Here is a 27,921-nt window from a genome sequence, read left to right on the forward strand (position 1 = left end):
TACCCTACCGAAGCACCAGATATTAACCCTGTGTTTTAAGTGGGTTCGTTTTGCTGAGTCTGTAGTTTTCTGTGCTAGGGTTTTGTGAACTTATTTGTCTCATCGTCGTCTTATTTTGCCATGGCTTTGCCAGTTTCTCTTGACTTAAGATGTTTAAATGTCCCCTTGGTATCTTTCGCCCTTTATAAATTAGATCACCAAGTGTGACAAAGTCTACCAATAGGGGTTATTGCATATTGAAATAAGGCAAACTGGTTTTTTATTTGAGCTTAAATTAAAATGTGAAACATTATAAGAGGCAGATTGATTTATTTTCTGTGTATCTCATTTTCCGTTTTGAAGTATAAAAGAATTAGGTTATACAGGAGTGGGACTAAGTTTTATGCGTTTCTTGTTTTTCAGTTTTAAAGTACAAAGGAGCTTTACTTATATTTCTGCATATCTCAAATTACACAACTTTGAAGTACAAATGCTTCATATTTTCCATCAATGGTTCATTCGACTTCAGCTTTTACAAATCATGTAATCTTTTTATAAAGTCACAACAATGAACACAATATGAAGATTTAAGAGATAAGAGAAAACTGTTGTCTATTCCACTATGTATTATACATATAAAAAAAGAGTACCAAAAACATGTCAACGTTCAATATACAAACGTATTCCTTTTATTTTTTTTTATTTTTAAAAATTAACACCATCTCATTGCAAGTCTTTTTTTATTCATCTTTGTAAACAAGAACATGTTACCACAGAAAAAAACCAACAGCATACGGACAAAAAAGCTAGATATTCGGGAATATCCTTAGAATTATTTATATTCGTATGAAAATGAATAGTAAGATTAAAACAAATAAAAAAACATGTGCAGGGTAAAGGGATTCAGATTTGATGTCAAAATTAATTATTGGAACCCTAACCTCATGTCCTGTGTATGATTTCTCGTGTTCAAATTGGATGTTGACTCATTTTGTAGTAAAACAGGACACATGATGCAAATGTATCTGATTCAGCTATTTTACTTCACTTATATAGGAAGTCACTGTCCACGTATATAACATAAGTCATTAATAACCAATCTAAAGAGAAATCCCATTACCATATATGCGGGAAATTAAGATACAGTACTCAGAAAAAAGAAATTCAATACTTCGAAAATGAAACCATAACAACCTTTTGTCAACTGTTATAACGTGTTAAAAACAAGCCCTCCTATATATTACATCTTACGGTAAATTCATGTCAAAATATAAAGATGATAGCAGAGGCGTATTTAGGAGGGGACCAGGGGGGGCATATCCCCTCTTATTGAGCTACATATATAGTTAATGCATAGACTTTTACATAATTTGCTCCTAACGTTGACTAATTTTGGGGCCACTCTTTTTCAAAGTCCTGGATCCGCATCTGGATAGTTTGCGAATACCTAGGCAAATTAAAGGTTTAGACAATTAACCTAATTGTTTGGTCAGTGTACATCCCCTTTTATTATACTTTAACTTGCTCCTAGACTGTTGTTCAGCATATCATTTTAATTTTACAAATTGTATCTTGAAACTCATTTGGAAAATTTGTTTATTTTCCACTAGTGAATAGATTTTATACTGATTCGGTCATTTTGATATCAAGTTAGCCATCTAAACAAACTCTGAGCAAAATATCATTAACTCATAAGTTTTACAGTAAATTTTCAAACTATTTGTAAGCGATAAATACTTGTCCAGCCACTTAGCATGCGACCAATTGAGATCGGTTCAACCTTTATAGCTTTTATTGTTCTGATCAAAACATACTTAATTACCCCAAAAAGTTAAGAACAAACCTGAACAAAATATGAACATTTGAGATCCTACTGAACGGAAAATGTACTTGAAAACTAACTTAAACACAACTTGACATTTAGTGGTCATATCATTTTGTTTGTTTCAGACATGTCAAAACTATGTAAAGTTTTCACATTTAAAAATAGTAGATTAAATCATTGATAAGCTAAAGGTTTTAATTGTTTTCTCCCCCAACCCAAAGTTGAAACCAACTCATATGTATACGGCGATTATGTATATCTTCCGCCATTGCTCGGGATAAAAATAAAATTGAAATAGCCATGACCATCAACAAAGTTTGAAGAAAAGATATGTCATGGCGCTAGCTGTAGCTAATTGTTGGATTTCCTGCAATTTAGTTTGTGGTAAAAATGGAGTCTCAGTGGATATGAGAGTTCAAATAAAAACAAAATGATCAGAAAATTATATAGATGGTGCATAGAAAGCCTAATTTGTTCACATATACAATCGCATATGTATAGTATTGTTTCATATGTATGTATTATGTATATATATATGTATTGTTAACACAAATGCTGATTTGTACTTAAATTGAATATAAGATAAACTTCATTAAAAAATCATATTAACCATAATAGATTCAAAACATGCAATTGATTAATCAAATTGTAAAAATCGAATCAGAAATAAAAAGTATTTATAAATTATCATATTCAAACATTTGTCAGAGATTTTGCAGTAAATGTATTTCCAATGAGGAGATGTAATATGTTAGGTATCTCGCGACGTTACTTTGTTTATCTTTTTCGCCGTGTATATATATATCTCCATTAGGAAGAATTGGTTTCCTGATACAAGATATTTTTTAAAACAAACAAAAAAGGAACCACACAATCAAACAAAACAATGCTGTATCCTGAAAACGTACAATTTTTTTTACAAAATTTAAAATCTTGCATTTCGAAAGAGAATACAACATGTGTGAAGAAATATTTATGGATATCTCACAAAAATACAAGCAACTATGTTTTAGGACTTTACAGAAGTAATGTGATATAACACTGTAGGACTTACCAATGCATATTTTATGAAGCAAAACAGAAAAAGAGAGATATTATTTAAGAGTTAAAATTTTAATAAGAAAGGCCTCGTCAGTGAATCATCTTCCGATCAAAGGCCTTGTAAAGATCTAGTTTACGCTTAAGATTACTTTAAAAGAAATCATCTTGACCACATAGGCATTTGGAAGAAGAATAGCACAAAGTGTAAGCATGTTTTATTTCAAAACAACTCAAAAAGCTAGAAAGACATGTTTTATAAAGCGGGCAAACTTGTTATGAGATAATTTCCCGCACAATATCAACACCTCACAAACCATTGAAAAACATGCTATACCTTTAGAAATATTTTGTTAACTATAAGAATAAGAATATTTACTGTTTCAATTAAGGACCTTTGATGGGCAGCATACCATTTATACACACAAAACAATACACTAGGATTTTGTAAATAAAAATATTTTACATTGAAATGAAATTTTTAATGTTCATATAGTTATATATAAACCTACATGTATTTCTTCGTCTTATATAAATCAAGTACATTTTATTCCAGACAGGACCAGAACCATAAAATCGTAACAATAATCATCGTTATTAAGTATATTTATTTACGTTTCGTCTAATATCTAGACATTTCATAATAATATTCCATAAATACTTTAGGACAGACAAATTTTTATTAGTGAATAACCAAACAAATTTTGCTTCATAACTATATTTGTTTACCTCTATTTTCCTCAATATTTTTTTTTAAACATTCGATATTTACGCATAATTATAATTGTTTCGGGTTTTCGTTAAAAGAGGATATAAAAAACTCACAACATTAAAAAAGTGGATTAAATAGTTGATATCAAAACAAGATATCGACAAACATAAAGAACGACTGCTATACATGTAAAGCGCAACATTTAATAAATTATTTAGAAACTAAGGTTTCAACTCCCTCTGGCAAACCTTAGATGGATTTGGCTAATTTTTTTTTCCTTTTTGGTCGTATATCTCTTCAACTGTTTCGGTTCTTATACATCCTTGGCTTTCAAATATTTGGCATTGAGCGTTCCTGATAAAGTTAAATTCAGAAAAGCGCTTCGAACGCATGAAATTTATAACGTGTTGTTTTCATTTTTTTTAATAGGATTCATTTTCATTTAATTAGAAATAAAAAAGGTAAAAAAAAATTGCAGACTGTCTTTTTAACAAAAAACTGCAGTACAACGAGATGTTTTGTTCAAAAAAATAATTACATATTTTTTTACGGAAAAGTAAAAGAAAACGAAATGTTAATTTGATTAGTATTTTTTTCGATGCATATTAAATTAATCTAAGGAATCAACGAAAATTCAATTTTATCGTCTTTGTTTTTTCCTTATAAATATATTTATTTAATTATTTATCTATATATTTTTATTGTTATTTCAGTATATTTTCAGAAAAAAATAATTGTTAAGTTATTTTATTTTTTTTTTTCTTGTTGCTCCAAGTTTTTTACCAAGATGTTAATTATATATTGGATGACATATTATCAATTTAAGATTTTTTTTTATTAATGGTCCGATTAATGTAGGTTAACCAATATCAATGAATATTATTAAAATGACATACATTGTCTAGCTCATTAAATTAAAGTATAGGTTAACATGCAGGTATGCACATGTATGATATTACTACACATTTTAAGTAATCGATATTACGGCATTTGTTCACAAATTCTTACCCTTATAGAAATTCCTGTGATTGCTATCTAATGATTTTACTTAAATTTCGAAAGAAAGAACACGTCAATTACTTTGCGTTCGACTGGATTCATCAATAAGTAATTCTAACTACATTGTCAAATATTTGCGGATGAATCATTTCTGTGGTCCTACTTTTTAGTTTTTCACTTGTATAAAACGTTGATTGTTTCATATACAAATTAACCAAACACAAAAATAGCTCTAAGTTACCAAACACAATTGAACATAATATTCGCGTAAAATTTTTTAATGAATATTTGTATATTCTGTTAAAACATTGTTTTCGATATGCTATATTTACGATAATTCTATTAGTATTTTCTAATGATAAATTTGTATAGCTTAATTTCTTTTTTTTTTCCTAATAGATGATATAGCATATAAATATATACAAACAGATACATGCAGATGCAATATTTTTATAATAAAATATATATAAATTAGAAAAACAATAAGGTCTTTCCTCACATAGGGGAAAGATCTTAATAATATTTGTTTTTAAGTATTTACCTTCGTGGTAGGTAAAAGTCCAGCATTTTTTCAGTCTCTTTTCTCACAATTTTAAAACAGCAAACACTATTAAATATTTCTACACCACAATCATATACAAAGGCTACTTTTACTAAGTTGAAATAATAAATGAAATAAATTTCAAGTGTTTACCAACAGAACTGATTGCACTAAGTGACTTCTCTTTGTCAAAGTGTCCAAACTAAAGGAGTGTGGTGTGCATGTTTATGTGTTCATTTATTAATTTGAAAATATTTTGACTGACAATGCATCAAATGCACTTCACAATTTTTTAATATATTTTTTTTTACGATGGAATTTGTACTTAACAAAGACGTATAAACATAAAATAAAAACGGAAAAATATTTACTTTAGTGCAATACATTTTTATGTAAATTCAAAGAAGAGTTGTCTATCTTGAACTGAGGTAAACTAGTACTCCAGTGTACTTTAAAGTTCATTTTGCGGTTTTATAAATGGGTGACTCAATTGATTTTTTTATCTATAAAATAAGTACAATCAACAATTCAACAGCGACAATTATGAAAATTATACTTTTTAACCTCAAATATTAAAATGATAGTACTTTAAATTTACGTTAATTTTACTACGAATTGTACACATGCAACAACATGTCTTTATAGCTCGTGTTAAAATAAAGTTTTGAACTTTTTATCATTCACCTATTATCTACATGTAACTATCATAAAATATAGAAATAATCGAAAATGTTCACTCAGATCTTATCATTTAAGGTAAAACTGAAGGAGACAAAACAAATAAAAGTAGTGAAACGCGGTGAAACGTATCTGCATAGCAACTGTCGCTTTAGGGAGGATAACCCCATCTGTTGGTATTCTAACTCGAGATCCAATGTTTAACATTTGGCTGTCAGACTAATTTTGGCCTCGAAGATTTAGCGGAATCAGAACAATCAAATTTTCAAATAATGCGAAACACGTTTAAAAGACTTTAACTATTATAAATATATTTTTTTTTCAAAACAAAATGTGCATAGCAAAGAATTCCGCTCAAACAGGTGCTAGTTGCCGTCTTAAACTTACAGTACGTTGAGAGTTGTTTGCTCCGGGTTGAAGGCCTCACTGTGACTTTGAGATGAAAAACAACAATACAAGCGCTGTTCCTTTGCTTTTTGTGTGATTTTGCTGTGCGTGAATGATTTTGTGTCATGGATTGATACCTCATATCCTTCGTTTTTCTTTTATAGAACACAGATGGCTGAACTTGCTCAAATAACTTGAAGCAATTTCATTTATAGACCAGCAAACAGAACCGGCTTAAACGTAAAAACAATCAATCATGGTTTATCCTATGTAATGGAAACTCAGAAATACACATGTGTACATTTTTACATGCATGTACACATAGGTACTGCAACTCTAAAACCACATGTGAATATCTTTACATGCATGTACACATAGGTACTGTAACTCTAAAACCACATGTGTACATTTTTACATGCATGTACACATAGGTACTGCAACTCTAAAACCACATGTGAATATTTTTACATGCATGTACACATAGGTACTGTAACTCTAAAACCACATGTGTACATTTTTACATGCATGTACACATAGGTACTGTAACTCTAAAACGCCTCAAAAATATTCTTTTTTTAAACTGTGTATTTAGGTATAGTTTCTACATACACACATTGACATATCCACTCCCGTAGTGAATTCAGCATCACATCTACCGTTGTTGTTTTGGTAACATACTTTTGAGTACGTTGGGGATGAACAAGAGAGTTTGTGAGTGTACCCATGTAAGCCACATTAATAAGATATAAGATAGCCATTATAGGGTAATCTCAATTATGTAGTAAAAAAAGCTTGTACATTGTTGTCAGTTGATTGTAAAATAACTGGGTTTAAACAATCTGATTTTTTCACCTTTGAAAGTTCGGTATATAATTTCTTGCTTTGTCGATTTCCTTGTGTTCTGTAGTTTTGGTTTATTACTGTTAATTACCTTCACGCTATTTGTTTGGACTGTTGATATTGCTACTTTTTTATAAACTCAAAAAAAAATACATGTATGTCCGACGACAAAAAAAAAGTTAAAAGATTCCATAAATGAATTTAAGTTTCAAGCCATTTTGACACTTACAAATAAGACTTTAAAACGATTTTTCAAGCCTGTATGTTAATTCTGTTGAAGCTAAACCTGGCTATTCCACTATCGCGGTCAAACGAATTCAATTTATGTTCTCTTGAAATCATATTTTAAGTGCATGATTAGCGGACATTTGTTTGGGAAAAATGATTAAGAAAAAATCAAAATTTAATGATTATATGCGAAATAAATGTTAAGATATAGCACTTTACAGCGTGAATGTTGCACTTAAAGCCAAACAAGTAATTTCCATATGAACACCATTTGTAACAATGAGGCTTATAAAAAATATATATTCGAGTAAAAAAATATCATCTTTACAACTGTTTTAGCAAAGTAAAAGTGTAAAACCTTTTGCAAATTATTCTTGTGCGTTCTTACTAAAATTCATCCTCTTGGACTGGTACACACCGTCACCATCTCCCGTATCCTCATAGTCTGTGTATGAAATTATGTCGAATGCCCAGAGGTGGATGCATGGTTTGCTCCCCCCTTTCTCCTTTTAAAATCCTGTCTCTGCATCTGATGCTAGCCATGAAACTATTCCACATAAATTTAAGATTTTCTGTTGCGGAATCGGACAAAACACGAGAAATATTTATGAGAACAAGGTCGTGAAGAACACTAAATGTGTTAATATTTTCCAAAAGAGATGGGTGCTTTTTTAATAAGCTATTTAGTACAACGTTTTGTTTTTCATTGCTTATATTAATTCATAAATATAACAATTTTATCTACCGGGTATTCAGTGAAAAGAAGATTTAAGCAAAACAAAATATGGGGTAAAATCGTGTTATAACGCATGAATCATATTTCAGGATAATTTTAACACAGTTTGGAAAAACTTTGAAAAGTTTGAGTGTCGACGGATTTTGTTACGGGTATGAACTATGAATATCACGCCATACCGTGCGACTTTGTTGATCATATATAGACTTGGAAACAAAACTTTTCCGATTATTTGAAATGTATTTCACACGATATTTAATAGAACATGAAATAAATATGTAAAAAGATTGCATTGAACATGTTGACATCTGTATGTTTTTACTCAAGGATATAAACAGTTAAACAATCCTTGTTTTCCCGTAAAAAAATTGTCCTTCTTGTGTAAACGTTTCGTCAGAATATATAAAGGTTGGCATATGGTATATTTATTGTGTAGGATTCATATGTGTCAAAGTATGATGTATAAAAATAAGAAGATGTGGTATGTTTGCCAACGAGACAACTATTCACCAAAGTTCAAATAGAGTGGATGTAAGCAATTATAGGTAACCATACGGCCTTCAATAATGAGGAAAAAAAACAATCTGTATAGCCGGGTATAAAAGGCCCCGACATGAAAACTTTGAAAGAATTCAATAAAAATTTCTAATCTTGTTCTTTTATGTCATGACGTACAACTTTAGATTATATAACAACTCCTTATGATAACACGAACCATCAAAAATAAAGTGTCAAGACTGTAGATTATATTTAAACATAAAGGAATTAACTCATTTTTTTAAAATGAAAAATATGCAATATTTCAATATGCCTTTTATTCGTAGACATTAATTTCATTTAAGTAAAATTCAAGCAGTAGTTGCAGGGCTTTGGCTTCATAACGCAAAAGAAAGTTCATAAAATTTTACTGCGAAACCATTAACCATTAACCATTAACCATTACCAGAAACACAGGACTATAATAACTTAATATCTAACCATGATATGAAGGATTTTAAAAAGGTCTTAGAAAGACAAAAAGTAACCCTTACAAAATCTAAGTACAATGTAAGATGCAGACAAAATACTAGAAAAAAACAAAATTGCAGTCCATGAAATACCGAATCAAAAAGGTAGTCAATAGTTTCATTGTTTCGTCTGTCAGAGGCGGATTTAGGGAGGGGGCAAGGGCAATGATACCCTTTATGGAGCTACATATATGGTTAATGCTGAGACTTCTTACGAGTCTCTCTCCCAACGTTTTCTTGTTGGTGTGCCCCCACCCCTTTTCAGAATCCTGGATCCGCATCTGTCTTTTTCGAAAAGGAAATATGTCGATACATTTAGTCAGCGAAATTAGGTAGCTTAAAAGTTATTGAGATTTTTTTAAATGTTATGATCCGGGGAATACATGATCGACTCTTTATTTTTGATGGTTCGTGTTATCTTAAGGAGTTATTACATAATCTTAAGTTGTACGTCATGACATAAAAGAACAAGATTAAAAGTTTTTATTTTGATGTTACAATAAAATTATTCTTTCCTATACTTGTCTCAATAGTGTGCTTATACTTGACTTGAAGTATTTCATCTCATTCATAAAGTAGGATTTATAGGCGTGAGAAATGTTTAACCACGTCAAGTAATTCAAGATCACATACATGTCATATTAGTTAATGACAAAACAATTCAAATCATTAAAAGAATGTATATTATTACAGATATAAATGTTTAATAGACATGTATCTATACACAGTTATGACGTATGACGGATAATTTATAGATCAAAGGAATTCCAAGGTCACAGTATATGAAGTTAACAAGAATAACTCAAATAGTTGGAATAATATAAATCGACATGAAAAATAAAATCATGATCTAAATTAGAAAATAAATTAGTACAGAACAATCCTTTCCGTCGTAAAATTAAAAAACAAAACATTTTTCACTGTTTTTTTTTAAATTTCTATTTTGAAGAAAAGGTTTGACTTAGTTCTTGTTTTTGTAAACGCTATACAACTTGTAAATTGTATATTTATGCATAATATACTAATGAACTGTATTGTTCAAAGTAATAAAGAATTGAAAAATTTCATTTTATTAAAAAAGGTAATTATGAGAGCTTGTAATTGGAATAAAAAGTTTTCAAACTATTTAAGAGCTCAAACAATTTAATCAGTTCTAAACATCAGTCCATATCTATAGCTCTGGTCCATATCTATAACTGACTAATGCAAACATGTTACATGTATAGCTTACATGTCGCTGTGGTTGTGTCTAAACTAGATCTAAATATTCTACACTTTTTGAAGCAAATCTGTTGAAACATTTAATACTTGTTATCTCTGATTTCTAATCATCCTTTCCGCAATTACATGTTTATTTCGCAAACAAAAATATTTATGACACCAAAAATAAAAAATAACGATATATTAATATTCATGACTGAGTCATACAGTTTTGCTCCGTTTGCAAACTTCTTATTATTATCTGTCACCAGAAATTTGCCATTCATCACGAGCACAAAGGGAAACGTATACAAGTTTTTAGTTTATAACAGTAAAGTTTAGAGTAACGTTTCTTTTTGAAGACTCAGTTTCGCATTTCATTAAACTCAAAACGTTTAGAGATTATTATTTTTCATTTACGCAACTGTTTGTAGAATACAATTAAGTTTGCTTTGATAATTCATATGCATAATTTGATGTGTATATTACAATAAATGTGCATTTATAAGACATGTTTTAAACTTGAGCATGTTAAGCGGTCAATGATATTCCCAGAAACCCCAAACATCGTACAATTTCCATTATATTAGTGTAAGAAAGGATTGTTTTTGTTATGTGTGATCAAAATTCACAGTGTTACTCGCTGTACATGATCGAGATCCCGTATTACAGACGTGCGAAACAGGACAGTAACTCATTCTTAATTTATTCCTTACGTAAGTATTAGATGTATCATGCATTTGTAATGGACAATGGAACTTGGACAATGAAGGGTTGGGAATTCGCAAACATGTTTTACCTCGCCACATTCTGTATGTGCCTGTCCAAAGTCATGAGCCTGTAATTAAGTGTTTTTTTTTTTTTTGTTACTGTATATCATATTTGTTTTTCGTTAGTGCTTTGTACATACATCAGGTCGTTAGTTTTCTCGTTTTAATTGTTGTGCATTTTTCATTTCAGGTCCTTTAATAGCTTGCTAGGCAGTATGGATTTTATTCATTGTTGAAGGTCGTGCGGTGACCTAAAGTTATTAACCTTCTGTGTCATTTGGTCTCTGGTAGGATGTTGTCTCATTTGCAATCATACCACAACTATTATAGTGTTCAAATTGAATTATCTCCCCTTGAACAGAAAAACAAGTTTGCCAGCGATGTCGTGCTTAGCATACCCACTCGTAAATCAAAGTTTCATAAACCATGAATTAGATATCTGACAGACAAGAAAAGTGGTGACACGCTTCAACTCATCACTGTTAACCTGCTGACCAAATATGACGTCATTAGGTTTAAAAAGTACCTGAGAAATTTTAAGTTTTAAGTTAATGTAATTCATCATATTGGAAAATTTAAAGTATTGTTACACAGGAATTATGTATCTAACAAATCTGAAAAGTTGTCAGAAGTTTCAACTCATCACTATCAAGTTGCAGAAGTCAATATGTTTTGAATCGGGTTTCAACATTAAATTTCACAAGGTAAAATAGTAAACTCTTATCAAAATTATCTAAGTTCAATTCGTGGGATGTATAACTTGAAGAACGCAGCCATGTCCAATACGATTTGGGAAGTTAAATCCGACGTCTTGTAGAAGGTCATTGTCATGCTCTCTGCAAATATAAGAAGCCTTGCAACAAATATCTGAGGGGTTCATGGGTAGCCTGTTGCAAGGAAATATCCCTGCCCTATCCAACATACCTTGATTATGCAGTGCAGTACTTCATTTTGGTCAGCCACTTGTCAGAACCTATAGTGTATTGATTATTAATTTGTTCTTGCACTGATTATGCATAAGATACTAGAAACTGAATATCAAGCAATCACTCAATCTAGTAGGTACTACAAGATGGACACTTCTATTCAACAACAAATATTGTTTTCATTAGAACCCCAGGGTACAAAGGTCTCTTTTGTCTAAAACATTCTCTATAGATTTACCGAAAACATCAACACCAGATTTTCAGCTAACAAGTTTCTAGCGTTACCAAAAAATAGTATGTTACAATTAGTCAATGCCTTGGAGACTGCTGATACAAGGATTGGCCATATGAAACACCAGTAAAACATAAGTTTTTATTCCGATGCTTTAGAACGGAAAAACGGTTCCTGCCTCAAATGATGGCACCCGTCTTGTAGCTCATGGCAAGTTAACGTTTGGTGATTAGTCATAAAGGACAAAAGGAGGACAATATTGTAACTGTGACAAATGAATCATTTCTGTGTTCATCTCTGGTACATAAGGACGGGATTGTGACTTCGAGTTCTCTTGTATATAAAAGGAAACCTTTAGGTAGAAAAAAGGTTGGCTACTTTTATAGTATATATTTTTTGTTTATTTTCAGTCTTTTTCTTTATTACAATGGTCACGTTAATTTTAAAGTTTTAAAGATTTCTTTTAAATATATTCACATTTTTTAAAAAGATATGGAACAATTTAGAGTTTTGAATGTTGTGTAGACTCCTGTATTTTGTTGAAAACTGTATTTTGCCTGTTATTTTTTTGTCGGTGGATTGCAGTCTCATTGACGTTTACCCAACATCCTCTTTTTCAAACCGTTTTTCCCAAAGGGTGATTGGGCAATACAAATATGGTCACTTGGTCTTCTTCCGATCGGCAGTAAAAACTTTGCCAAAGTGGGGAGTCCGTTTGGCTGTGTGGAATGTACAAGTACACAGCCACGTCCGGTCAGAATGAGGACGTTATATCCGGTGTCCTGTTGCAAGGCAAAATTTCTGTCCCTATCCAATATATCATAATTTTCCAGTGGCCGTCCAAATTTCCCCGGCTTTCAGACCCGAAGGCCTCTATTACAGGACCTTCCTATTATATTTATTGCTAATTTGAACATGCATGAAATATTTGTTACTGCACTTTAAGCAACCAACAATCAACAATTAATCAATCAAACAGTTTAAGCTCCATTTGATGTGCATTGTACTTCAAAATTGATTCATAAGAAATCATAAATTAAATGGGTTATTGATTCACAAGAAATCATAAATTAAAAGGGTTATTGAGTAAAGTTTGGTGTTTTTATTTCATTCAACTGAAGAGAGGTGCACCAAAATTTATTGGACAATATAAAACGGAAACAAACGTAAAATTTTTCATCATTGAACCCCCCCCCCCCCCCCTATTTTTCAACTGTATTCGATGACCAATTTCGAAGATGTGACACATCTGAACGAAGTATATCGATCTGCATAGTAATCAATTCCGTTGAGCACAAAACTATCCCAAATCAAATCTATTTTTTCAGAAATTACAAAAAGTAATTATTTAGTTTTACTTTGCTTGGGGATTGATTTCGTATTTACATAGTACACAAAATATTTTTACAAAAAGTTTTAGAAAATAGTCTTATTCTCGTTCCTATCACTTTTACAATCTTAATTGTATTTCTTATTTAGAGACGATTGAGTTGTACCAAGTTGTTAACTTTTGATCGACTGTGTCGTAACTTCGAACTGTGCAGTATCTGAGGTATCTAATGCACACTTTAGCTATGCATTATCCAGATTATAGCACAGTGAGAACAAAGATTTTGCCTATGTGATGTGTTAACCACAAGTTGGGATTAGTTAGGGATTGACCCTTGTATTTTCAAGCTGAAGGTGGGGCGGGGATTATGTGGTAAAATGTTTTTAACAATGTAATGATGAATGTAAACATTGATATTTTTGTCACTTAAATGAACAAAAAATAGATAAATGTAGAACCCTTTAAATAAAAGGAAACCACCATCAGTTTCTTGTGGTAGCCTTGCTCGCATCGAGTGCCGGAGATCGTAGGTTCGATCCCCGCATCAATTAAACCAAACACTTCCATATTTGGAGCTTCTGCACTAAGCAAAAATTGAAATATCAAAAATACCGAACTCCAAGGAAAATTTAAAACGGAAAGTCCCTTATCAAATTGCAAAATCAAAAGCTCAAACACATCAAACGAATAGAAAACAACTGTCATATTCCTGACTTGGTACAGGCATTTCCTTATATAAAAAATGGTGGATTAAGCTTTGTTTATAGCTAGTTAAACCTCGCACTTGTATGACAGTCATATAGCATTCCATTATATTGACAACACTGTGTGAGCAAAACAAAGGCATAGTAGGTAAAAATGTCAAAAATCGGGGTACAGCAGTCAACATTTTGTTATATTCTTAATCATTATTAAAACAAATAAAGAAAAACAAAATGGCATATTATAGACAAAGTACATAAGCAAAAATGAAAGACAAAAGTACAAAAATGACCATAGCACAATACCACAATGGCGGGATGTATAAATACCTAGCCACGCCAATAGTATTTACCAAGCGGCACTTAGAAATAAGAGAAAAGACTGGACAAATCGCAGGATAATTTGTTCATTTAGTTTGACATGTCTTCCTGTAAAATGCGTCATCAAATTGAAATCCTAATCAGTCGATATAGCACTAAATACGATGTATTCAAACGTAAATGATTATCTGCCCTTTTGTTGTTTTAATGCTAATAAGACGAACGGAAATTTTTATTGAAAATCCACAGCCTTAATAACTGCATCCTCAGATGAATAAAATCAAGTTTATCAGACAAAAATATAACCGACTTAAAGACACTATTTAATATCATGCTCTAAGCTTCTGATATGCACATTAAAGTCGGCAGTAGAATGGTAAGCATACCATCCTGTTTCTATTTTGTTTTTCAGATAGCATCCACACTACAAATTCATATAATCATTCATGCATAATGCAAATCTAATATGTGCAACTGTTTCATCTAAACCTGATATCATACCCGGTTTTTGGTTTGGTTCCGTGTTGCTCAGCCTTCAGTATTTCTGTTAAAGTGTGTTGTGTACTTGTTTTTCTTATTGTTCATGGTACTGTTGTTTTTTTTTTTTATTATTTATTGCATGTTCCGTGGATATCTGCCGTTTTTAAGGAGAAGTTGTTTACATTTATTTCCATAGGGTCCCTATCAAACTAAGGTTTACAATGACAGATTTGCATCAAATTAACCAAAGTTATGGAAGTTCATCATAGTGTTTTCCATTCACAATTACGTATAGTTCAGTATGGGAAGGATTGCCAAGAAATAGCTCATGTTTTTTAATCAGTTCTTTTTTTTTCACCCATGTTCTAGATCAAGGCCCCATATTTATCTACAGGAAGAAATAAACCACGATTTTTAAAGTAAAAAACCTGTAGTTGATATAATTCATTGAATACAATATTATTGAAAACACAACGCTAACAACGTACAACGGACGTCAGGGGATAGCAATAATCAAATGCAACTCGGGTCAGGTCTGCTTAAGTGACTATAATGGTCCTATCCTTTTAGTTCAAGTATGCTAAAACAACTGTCATTTTCCAAACCTGGTATTTTATATTTTAACTGGTTTTTACCAGGTTTTACTTCATTAAAACCATTCGAATCTTCCAAATCTTTCGAGAAAACAAAGCAAAAAGGAAATCCAGTTTCAAATTAACATACATCGTTGCAATTTACATAACCAGCATCATTTGGAATACAGTGGACAGGATTAGTGAATACTGAGACAAGATCATACCGACACTTTGGCATAGGTAAGCTGATATTTTTGATTTGGGAAAAAATGCGTTAGCATTAGACAACATATTCCTGACATTGGTTCGATTGATTGATTGATGTTTAACGATACTTTCAGCACTTCGTGACTGTCAGTTTTTTATTGGTGGAGCCAGAGTGCAGTGAGAACCACCGACCTTCGGTAGGAAAACTGACAATACTAGTCAATTGAGATTGAAGTCGAGCGCACCTGCCACGTGCGGGATTCGTACTCACAACCTCAGTGTTGACAAGCTAGTGATACAGTACTTCACTACTTAAGACCACTCGGCTACCGAGTGTTGGTATCAAAGGACATTTGCTTTAGAAATTGTTCTAGGTTGAATTGCATCCTAATAAAAACGTTCTAGGTTGAATTGTATTCTAATAAAATCTTGGAATCAAATGGGAAGCAATTTATTCAATTATATCGGTATTTCTGGAGACCTCCGCATAATCACTACTTATTTTGACCTGGAATGATAAGGAGCTTGACATTTTGTATACACACTGGTTTATTTCTGAAGACTTTGATGCCGTCTAGATGTATTTTGTTTATGAATGTCGTTCGTTGGTGTGCTGTCTCACTGACGTTTACCTTATTCTTTTTTTCAACATGTTGTTCTTACTCCCTTTATTTTTGTTATTTTCATTTGTCGCAGTATAAATATTACCTTACAAAAATACGTGTAAATAGTAGCACTTTTGTTTTATTATCACAAGTATACTTCGTTCTTTATACATGTATATATTATATTATTGTGTGGTCGAAACAACAAAAAAAAAACACACTGCTAAAGTTTGTCGTATTTTCTTTCATCATTGTTATTTGCTTTCATCATTATAGTAGGCTACATCAGGATTCTCTGAAATACAGAAATTAACACTAGTTATTAACTTCACATGCAGTTATCCTAAATACAGGAATCAACACTAGTTATTAACTTCACATGCAGATTTCCTAAATACAGGAATTAACACTAGTTATTAACTTCACATGCAGATTTCCTAAATACAGGAATTAACACTAGTTATTAACTTCACATGCAGATTTCCTAAATACAGGAATCAACACTAGTTATTAACTTCACATGCAGATTTCCTAAATACAGGAATCAACGCCTATAGTAATACAAATTGCAAACTGCCTTTATTCATATCACTTAAGCACATTTAAAATAAACCAAACCAATATATACTAACAATATTATACAATTACGTTTGTAGACCTGTTAGCAGCAACCTTTTTACTTATGTGCCTTTGAATGCTACCAGTACTTGTTTTGAACGATATATTTTTAAATACAGAATAATTCATAATAAAATTGTAAACTTGATAGTTCTTACAATGTAAATTGATGCAAACACTTTAGTTGAAAAACTCGTATGCATGACTTCTTTGACTACCGAAAGAAAACTTCGAAAATGACTGCAAAAAAAAAACGATTGAAGGTGGTACGGGAGTGTAAACGAAAACCAAGATTTTGTTCATACTTTTCCAATATGTATATATTGTTATATGTTCATGATTGAATTTATGTTGAATGCTTGTTATGAAGGTTTTACTACAAGTATCACACAACCTTAAAGGGGCATAAAGCTACGAGATATGAAAAAAAATCAAAATAATTTTTTTTGTTCAATCATTTATGAAAGTGAAATAGTAAAATAATAATTTGCTTGAAGCAGCCAATTTGGTTCAACTTTGTCAAAATAAGCTAAGAAGCATCGCTGATAAATTATTCACTTGCAAGTGAATAATTCGACCTCATTGAATCCGTATTCGTGTGACCTTTAATTTAAACCCTTAGCTGGACATTGTTTACGCATGCATTCAGCTATTAAAAGGAAAAGAATGTCAACATCAAAAGTGAAACAAGGATGAACCATTTGGTTGACTGATTCGATCCACAAAAAATCATTCTTATGCAGGCAACAACGATGATAAACATACTTTTTAACCTACAATATGAAATGAAACAGACTAAGAAAAATCAAACTGCACGTGGTCACTATCTATTAAAATTTATATTTATATCGGGTTATATGACCGTCGGTAGTCTTCGGAGGTCATCTCGATGGTTAAATAGATGACGTCTAGACAAAAATACACACGAAATGTTGATACATATTATCATGTTCATGCATTGTTAATTGTTTATTTTAGACTTTTTGTAATTTGGATATGCGTTTTAGTATGTTATAAATCAAATATGAAAATTTGAGTCAAATTGGTGAACATGAATTTGACAGCTAATGCCCCTTTAACATTTATTCATCAATGATCTGTGTAAATGAAGAAACCTTACCAGGCAGACATGTACACAATACAATTATACCATGCACCAAATATAGTTTACCCTTTTGCTTATAGTATCCGACAAACATATTTAACCAAGAAAGTAAAGATGGACCAATTACTCCTGAAAGTGAGGCCAATTAAGGTCAAATGATCCCTGCCAAACAGACATGTACCCCTTACAAGTGAAATATAGAAGCGCTTTTGCAACATTTCCCTGTGGTGTTGCGCCCCTAACAATTGAAACGGGCCGGTATATCAGAACTTAACTATTAATGATAGAATATGTTTTAATTGTAACGATAAAACAATTGAGAAACATGTAATTTTGAGTTGCCCACTATGTGCAGATGTTGTTTTGTTTGGTCATACTAATTCTTTTTGTCTTGATTTTTATAGTATGTCAGATGACAATTAATTTGTATTTTTATTTAGTGACAAAAATGTTTACTTTTACACTGCTAATCTGCTATGATATTTTATTGAAAAGAAAATGTTTATTATATTCTTAAAATGTATATTTTTATTATGTTTCATGTTTTATATTTCATGTGTGTATATATGATATATATATATATACAAGTGTGAATTGAAAACAACTTTCAAACCTATGATAGTGTTGGATAAAAACCGCAATTTTTATACGTGTGCATGTAAAACAAATTTCTTGGTAGAGGGGTCTAAATACAGCACAAACAACATTTTCCAAAAGACAAAAAAAGTGAAAAAGTATATTTTTAACAAAACGCATTTGACTAATAGGTCGAACAACGGATGTTCTTGAACCCTGCTGACTGCCATTGGCGATTGCCAAATAAATTGATCACCAGATGTAGCAAAATGGATCTTAATATTAATTTAATACCAAACAGAAAACAATAAACTTGAGGAAAAGATGATATACCACAAACATGAGGTGCTAAGATTTGTACACCATATGCGGATTTCGACAATTAATGTCTCTTCAATGATGTTTAGGATCGAAACGGTATTTGGAAGGCCATATAATTTACCTCAATTAAGAATAAGACTCTTGAATTTTGGAGAGTCGAAATAGGATGAACGGATCATATAAACCCGAAGGAAAATATAATACAAGCCCAAACGAAAAAATATAAACAAGTCTAAATTGAAAACAACGTTCAAACCTATGATATATATACAAATTATCTCTCTTAATCTTTTTTTTTTATAGTGGCTCTTGTTTTATATGTGAAATTATAATAATGCGTGAATGTTTAGTAAGAAGCGAGACTTAAATAAAACATTGTCTTGTCTTGTCTTGTCTACAATCATTCCATACACCAAATACAATTGACATATTGCTTATGGTATCTGATAAATTGACAAAAATCCCCAAAACTTAACATTGACTTGTGAACCATGATAATGAAGTCAAGGTCAGATGAAACCTGCCAGACAGACATAAACACCTTACAATAATTCCCTACACCAAGTATAGTTACCGTATCGCTTATTTTATCAGAGAAACAGACCAAACATGAAAAACTTAACATTGTCCAATGAACCATGAAATAGGTCAAGGTCAGATGAAACCTGTCATGTACACCTTACAATCATTCCATTCCCTAAATACAGCTAATATTTTGCTTATATTATCCGAGAAACAGACCAAAATCACATAAATATTACACAAATCAAGGAACCATGAAAATGAGGTCAAGGGCAGATGAAACCTGTCAGTCAGACATGTATAACTTGCAATCATTACAGACACCAAATATAGTTGACCTGTTGCTTATAGTATACGAGATAAGGACTTCAATAGAAAAACTTAACTCACTGATCCATGCAATGAGGTCGTGCTGGAGGCCAGGTGAACCTTGACTGGCGGAACACGGAAGGCCTTGTAAGGATCCCATATAAAAATATCGTTATCCTATTACTCATTATAAGCGAGTATAATATAACATGAAAAATTGGGCATTTTTTCAAGCAGTCGCTGAACCATAAAAATAAGGCAAGGGACAATGGACATATTACAAGACGGATACTTCGTAACGTAAGGCATTTGCATGCAAGGTACGTATGAAACTTCTAGGATTTCTACCTTCTGAAATATCAAGCTTCATACAAATAGTTTACGCCGCCGTTGGCGCAGGGGAGACAAACATGGTGGTCACCGTGCTTGTTTTCAAACTACAGGTTGTGAAACAAGAGGCTCTCAAGAGCCTGAATCGCTCACCTGATATTTTATTTGCTTAAATCTTTCATCAATGATTATTTTTGCTTTTCAATATATATTAATGAGTGGCTTAAAAATGTCATTTAAATGTTCATAGTATCTGTCATATTTTCTTCAAAACCAAATAAATGCATTTTACCCATACGTTCCTTTTGAGCCATAGTGTCTATTTTACTTGACGTACAAGGAAATAAAAATACAAAATTTATACTAGATTCATTTGAGAAGATTTTTAAGTTAAAAAACAAACAACTTGTGTAAAATTGTCCTTAAGGGGTCAATTGACAATTTTGATCATAAAAACTTTTTTGTAGATCTTACTTTGCTGAACATTTTTGCTGTTTACAGTATATCTTTATCTCCAATAATATTCAAGATAATAACCAAAAACTGCAAAATTTCCTTAAAATAACAAATTTAGTGGCAGCAACCCAACAATGAGTTGTTCGGTTTGTCTGAAAATTTCAGGGCTGATAGATCTTGACCAATTGAACAATTTTACCCCATGTCAGATTTGCTTTAAAAGCTTTAGTTTTTGAGATATAAGCCAAAAACTGCATTTGACCCCTATGTTCTATTTTTAGCCATGGCGGCCATGTTTGTCAATGGATCAAAGCTTCGGATACATTTTATGAACTAAATACCCTAAAGAACATTTAGTTAAAATTTTAAGGTATTTGGCCCAATAGTTTCAGAGGAGAAGATTTTTAAATGTTAGCAAACTTGATGAACAAATTGTGTAAAATTGTCTTTAAAGGGCAACAACTCTTTAAGGGGTCAATTGACAATTTTGGTCATTTTACTTTTTTGTAGATCTTACTTTGCTGAACATTATTGCTGTTTACAGTTTATATCTATCTATAATAATATTCAAGATAACAAAAACTGCAAAATTTCCATAAAACTACCAATTTAGTGGCAGCAACCCAACAATGGGTTGTTCTATTCGTCTGAACATTTCAGGTCTGATAGATCTTGACCAATTGAACAATTTTATTCCATGTCAGATTTGCTCAAAAAGCTTTAGTTTTTGACATATAAGCCAAAAACTGCATTTGACCCCTATGTTCTTTTTTCAGCCATGGCGGCCATGTTTGTCGATGGATCAAAGCTTCGGATACAATTTATAAACTGCATACCCTAAGGAACATTTAGTTAAAGTTTGAAGGTATTTGGCCCAGTAGTTTCAGAGATGAAGATTTTTGAAATAGTTTACGACGACAGACAACGGACGCCAAGTGATGGCATACATGGGGCCCTTCGGGCCCCGGTGAGCTAAAATTAATTTGTATGGATTATATTATACAGAGAAAAACATTATTACGTTAATCGAAGGCAGAATTTTGAAATAAAATATGAGAAGATAGCTTTTATGAAATGCTTTCAGAATTTCAAAAGAAAACTGGGGTCACCGTTCATGAAATAGAAACATTTCTTTTAGGTTCTTTTAAAAGTTATACAAATTATTAAGTTACCTCCCCTCAATATGCTAAGGTTTAGAAAAAAAAAAAATGAAACCCATCAACCATGTTCTACATTTGGAAAAAAAATGAGTATTTATAAGATAAAGTCACATAAATTTGTTTATTTAAATGAAGATTCCGAGTTCAAACAAACCTGTGCAACTTGTAAAGCTTTAAGGTAATCAATTTTTAAATGCATTTATTTTTTTTTAAAATGTTAACTTTTATGGAATTTTAGATGCTTTTTTTTCGTTCAAAGAATCAACTAAGTTTGGAAAAATGTGTGAGATGTTCCCCCGTGTTAAAATAGTAGTTAATTATTGAGATTGACATGGACAATGGATATCTGCACAACATATAGGATTTAAACTGTGTAAATGAGTGGACCGTATCAAATGAAAATTAATGCAAGTGTTAGTTTATTTTGGCACTCTGGTTGAAACGGAAAAAACGGAATCTCAAAATCAAGGTAAGTTTCTGAAACATAAAATGTATTTAAAATCGTATTATCTAGTTCCTACCATGCCTTACAACTTTATGTGCACAGATTTGTCTGTATCCAGAGTAAATTTCGTGGTGTAAAACGCGGACATCAACGTTCACTGGCACTTTTATCACTTAGAATAAGCAACGCAAATATGCAGCGAAGTTCTTAGAATGGTTTTTTTTCAAATCACAGTTCAAACAAGATATATAGTCCGATTTCATTTAAATTAATAGTTAATATTTAACAGACCCAACGGTTCTATCTTTTCAATGCCCTCAAAATTTATAATTATTTTTTTTAGTAATGTGTCAAAACATTGATTTAAAAAAAACAAATTAGTTGTTTGATTATATTAACGCAAAATAGATTTAACAAGGTGTCTGTTGTGATCTACAATATTTTACACGGGTCACTCAAAATAGAAAATTATCAAATCCGCAAGCTTTGAAAAAGAACATTATGTGTCGACCGACAGTACATTAGGCTGTTAGGACGACAAAAACAGAGTTATGATATTTCATTTTTTGTTTAAAATGTTGAATAAGTTTTGAGAATGATCAGCTATGTTCTTCATTAAGGCGATAACAACGGCTTTTCGGACAATTGCCTTAGAAAAACGACAAAAAATTTTCACCTAAATATTAAAAATACAAGAAAAGTTCTATATGGCACCTATATTGTATTATTGCGCTTATCACATATGACGGGTTGCCATGTGCAACTCTTCCTAATTAATCTAGTTTGATGCAATGGAAATCTACTTACATCAGTTAGGACATACATTCCTTACAAGAGTTACACCGTCCCTGCACAAGAGAACTTTCAGACATCCGGTATACTCATTCAGTTCAGCTGTTGGTTGTATTCCTCGATTGTTTTCCCAGCATTGGCCTAGATACCAGCATTCTCCTGAATGACATACAGGATTCTGGATAGATATAAATGGCATGGTAATGAATATTACCAGCACAGCGAAATATCTCCTGTCCATTGTTTTCCGTTCGAAATAAACTCTGCTGTTAAACGTACTATTCAGTGTTCATGCATTTATATAACCAGTTGGTAAACAGATTTCACATTATATTATGGTCTGGATGGGGTCCTCCATGTCAGTACTCTTTTAATTTTGTAGGCCATTTTTCTTTTTTCTTTATTTGATTTGTCCATTATTCTCTTTATATTCTTTATATTTCAGCACCTCATTATTCTCTATTTTTTTTTTTTTTTGCCTATTTTTCTCTTCTCTTTATATTTTTGGCCTTTATTCTGACTTCTGTTCTCTATTCTGTTAACCTAATCCAGACCCTCTAATATTCAACAGCCAATCATTTTCCTTGTATTTTAACTTGAATTTTCCTTGTGTTACAGTTAAAACTATTCATATGTACAAAACTAGTTAGAGCAGTTGTGAAACTGGTTCGCTTTTATATCGGATTTAATTACAATCATGTGTGTGGGGTAAAAAATGCACGCGACATTCTTTGGCGGTTAAATTGGAAATATTCCGTTATAATGAATTAGATTGTTGGACTGTCTATTCAGGGAAGATACTCTCACAGTTACAATGACAGACAGTTCGCCGTTTATTTTCATGTACGAATGCATAGATTTTTTATATAGTTACATTTAAGTCCCTTTGTTGAATGAATGTCAATTTAAATATTTTTTTAAACTTTATTAATCTATATTAATAGTAATAGTACTATGAAATATTTAACATTTTTTTTGTAGAAAAAAATCGCAATATACTGCAATTTACTGCGAGACACTAATTCTTTATTTAGAGGTTTGCCTTATGTCTAAAAAAGAATTTTAATTAGTAAATAAAGGCTTTAACTTTGGGCGAGCATGGCGAAGGGAAATTTAAGTTTCAAAACAACTAAGGTTACTGTAGATTTACATAATTATTAAAAGATTTTTTTTTAGATATAGTTTTGAAACCATCCTTCCATTTTAGATTTTTTTTTATTAAGAAAACACAAACCCAAAACGCATGTTAAACTACGCTTTGTATTCTAAAAATAAAGCATGCAATTAATTTGCTAACAAAATAGAAAAAAAACAATATAAAGCTGCCAACGAAATAACAAAAAGCAAGTATTTTTCTGACAAAATGTCAGGATAGTCAAAATGTATTAGTAGATATGACGAAAATGGTAAATTAGAAATTATGTTAGTATCTTTTAGATTAGATAAAACAGAATGATTTTCAATTTACTCTTGAATGAATCTTTAATTCTCATAAACTAAATACAAAGTTACAGAGAATGGTATATATATATATATATATATATATATATATATATATATATATACATAAATAGACTACATTTATGTGTGAAATACTACATGTAAGTTACATATTCTAACTAGGAGGACATACTTTCACATTAATAATTTTGATAAATTTACAGTTTTTCAAATTGTACATTATTTGTAGAATTTAATAAAACATTATATTTGTATGTATTTGTTCTATCTACTTTCAGTGTTTCGCAAGTCATGATGTAGTGGTATTCGTCACCAATGTCAGTTGAGTCACAAAGTGGCCTACTCTATCGTCTCTTGAAAGGCCATGCCATCTTCCCGCCTCAACTGGCAATCTGTGACTACCACATCTAAATTTGCACAATGTATACAAATGGTTATTTAACAAAATACTAAAATATTTCTCAAATTTAATTTCTGTCTTAAAAATTCTATAACATAACCCTTTTGGTGAAGCATCTATATCTAACAAACATGACTGTTTATATTGATCTTGAAATTTTTGTTCAACACTTTTTGATACCCATTTATCAACAAATTGCATATTCCATGTGTTTGACATTCCACAACTGTCTAGAATATTTTTGATATAAACAAGCCACTTGTTTTGATATCCATAAATAGTAAAATTGACGAATAAAAGTTTATATAGTAGACAAGATATTTTACTTTCTTTATCATTTAATAATCTCTTACTATTGCAAAGTATTCAACATTGGCAGCAGCAGTCTTGATCTTTCAACATATATTTCAAAGGCAAAGATCGAAAACCGTAAGTCATAAAAACATCGTATTTCAAAATTGGCGTCTTGGTCTTTACAAAGAAGAAAACGTTAAAGGTCAACTTGATCCTTTGTAAAGTGAAGAAGTAACTAGTGGAAAAATGCTCAATTTTCCTATGTAAGAATTAAAAAAAAACGCCGCCATAAGGTGCACTATCCTATGAAGTGTTTGATAAAAATCATAATTTCTCTAGCGTAGGAGCCGGGTTGGCAAGTGCCCCCACTTTTTGGCAAACAAGATTATTGTGAATTGTACTTTCAAAAGTTTGCCCCCCCCACCACACACACACTTTTCAGTCTACTCCTACACCACTGTATTTATATGCAATGACTTAGAAACTGTTATAAACTAAATTGAATTATTCTGATAATGAAACTATTAGGGGAATGATACCACCAGAAAAATTGACGATAAGAATGATCTAATACAATCCACTTTATAGTAAATTTGTTCTGATATATAAAGACTAAAGGCTATAAAGAGCCTGTGTCGCTCACCTAGGTCTATGAGTATCTTACAAAATGGACACCTCTATCTCTATCTCAATGTAAAGTTTACATTTGAGGACTCTTTAAATCATATTACTCCCCCCCCCCCCCCCCCAACAAACACACACCAAAAAGTCACAGACAAAAAGACACAGGACAAAAAGTCACAATTCAGTTTTTGAGATTATTTTCTTTGAATAAGAAAACACTTATTTTTAGAAAAACATTTTTGTATTTCTTTTTGAACTATTGTTTATATAAACAAAATTTGTAAACAAAATTTATTAAAAAATATCAATAATGATCAAATAATTGTTAAGAAAACAAAATGTCAAAGTTGCTTGGTACTTAAACAGCTTCATGGTGCCAAGAAATATATCGTTTGCATGATTAAGATTTAATAAATCTTCATTTATCAAGGTTAATAAACAATTTCCTAAACTATGAAATGAATTTATGTAATAAAAAGTAAATATTTCAAGATCTTTCTCTTATATATTAAAAAATTGTCAACAAATTATTTGTGACCTTTTTGTCCTGTGACTTTTTGTCCTATCAAATTTGTGACTTTCTGTCCGATTACCACCACCACAACAACCACACACACGCACACACACATACACACACACACGAACGGGTACCGTTTTATGCATTTAATTCAGTACTAGCTTCTGAAGATTAAGAAATCAACAGAAGGATTTTTCTAGGACATGATCGTTCTGTTTAAATAATCAACTATTTGAGTTACTATTACTTTTGGGAGGGGAGTAAACAAGTGGACTGTCAATCAATGGTGCAAGCTAAGTGGCCAAAAGGAAATAACAAAGAATAGTCAAAATCTACTATGGGTAGCTTTTCCTGGGTGAGTTGATACCTTTGTTTCGTAATAATTTTTGAATTTACCATCGGAGAATTTAAGAAAGGCATGATATTGATCATGTCAGTACCGCTGCACTGACAGATAAGCTGATAATAGTCTCGGGTACTAGCAGTATCTACCCATCAAAGACAATCACTTTATACATTTGGTGCGTCCGAAGTTAAACTTCATCAGATAGATATCTTCCAATAAGAAATAGGAGTGCAGATTTCTAACATACATGTACTATGCATGCTATTAGTAAGTTCCCAGACATGTCAATGACAACTTGTACAAATAATTTATTTAAAATACGACAGATCAAAACAATCATTTTGTTTTACAAGATGCCAATTATAAATCATTTGTTGTATTTAATATACGTTTGTGGCTAAATCATAGCACAGTTAAAATATTCTCTTCTTTTTTTTAAATGGATTTATGTCATTAAACTGTACGAACTTATATCATTTGCAAAAACGGGATGAAAACCTTGAAACAAAATATGGTTTGTAACATAAGAGAGATTTGTCTTTGTAATTTATGTGTGGTAGTGGTGGCGATGTTACGAGTAAACTTTTTGCAAACTGCAACAATTATTCAATATTTAATAGCTTCCAGGTGTTTAGATCTAGCCCCACACAAAGCTGTGTTCATTTTTTCTATATTTTCATATACATATCATTCTATTTCTTCGAATTATAAACCGTTGTTTTCATATTTTTCAAGCTATTGACAAATCTATGGAAGACATAAAGGGACACATATTAAATAAAATTAATCCGTGATTTCGGATTGATTATCCGTTTTATCGGTTTCCCTATCCGTGATCTCGAATTAACAATCCGTGATCTCAGATTGATAATCCGTTATCTCGGATCGATATTCTGTTATCTTGGATTGATAATCTGTTATCTCAGATTGACAATCCGTTATCTTGGTTTCCCAATCTGTTATCTCGGATTTCCAACTCGTGATCTTAGATTTATAACACGTTATCTCGGATCAATAATCTGTTATCTCGGATTGATAATCTGTTATCTCAGTTTCCCAATACATGATGTCGGACGTATAATCCTTGATCTTGGATTGTTATCGGAAATCAACCGTAATATTATGAAAAGATTCGGAAACCGAGATAACGGATTAGTAAATCGAGATAACTGATTTGGAATCCGAGATAACGGATTATCAATCCGGTCGTGGATTGGGAATCCGAGATAACAGATTGAGAAACCGAGATAACTGATTATAATTTCGAGATCACGGATTGGGATCCAAGATAATTATCAATCCGAGATAACAGATTATTAATCCGAGAT

General features: G+C 31.4%; 1 protein-coding gene and 1 long non-coding RNA gene across 2 annotated transcripts in view; both read right to left on the minus strand.

The window, feature by feature from the left end:
- The window catches only part of LOC127703272 (ETS-related transcription factor Elf-1-like), a 34,807-nt gene extending 29,540 nt beyond the window's left edge, over positions 1 to 5,267 (minus strand). The window contains exon 1 of the mRNA XM_052207789.1: positions 5,095 to 5,267. The gene's annotated coding sequence lies outside the window, so the exon portion shown is untranslated. The remainder of the gene's footprint in view (positions 1 to 5,094) is intronic.
- Positions 5,268 to 16,438: 11,171 nt separating this feature from the next.
- LOC127702441 (uncharacterized) lies at positions 16,439 to 23,320 on the minus strand. Its single transcript, XR_007982429.1, has 2 exons — positions 22,967 to 23,320; positions 16,439 to 16,612 (listed from the first exon to the last, which is right to left on the minus strand). It is a non-coding gene; the product is annotated as an uncharacterized LOC127702441 (long non-coding RNA).
- Positions 23,321 to 27,921: the final 4,601 nt, after the last annotated feature.

Source organism: Mytilus californianus, unplaced genomic scaffold (assembly GCF_021869535.1).
Source record: "Mytilus californianus isolate M0D057914Y unplaced genomic scaffold, xbMytCali1.0.p SCAF_5, whole genome shotgun sequence".
Lineage (NCBI taxonomy): Eukaryota > Metazoa > Mollusca > Bivalvia > Mytilida > Mytilidae > Mytilus > Mytilus californianus.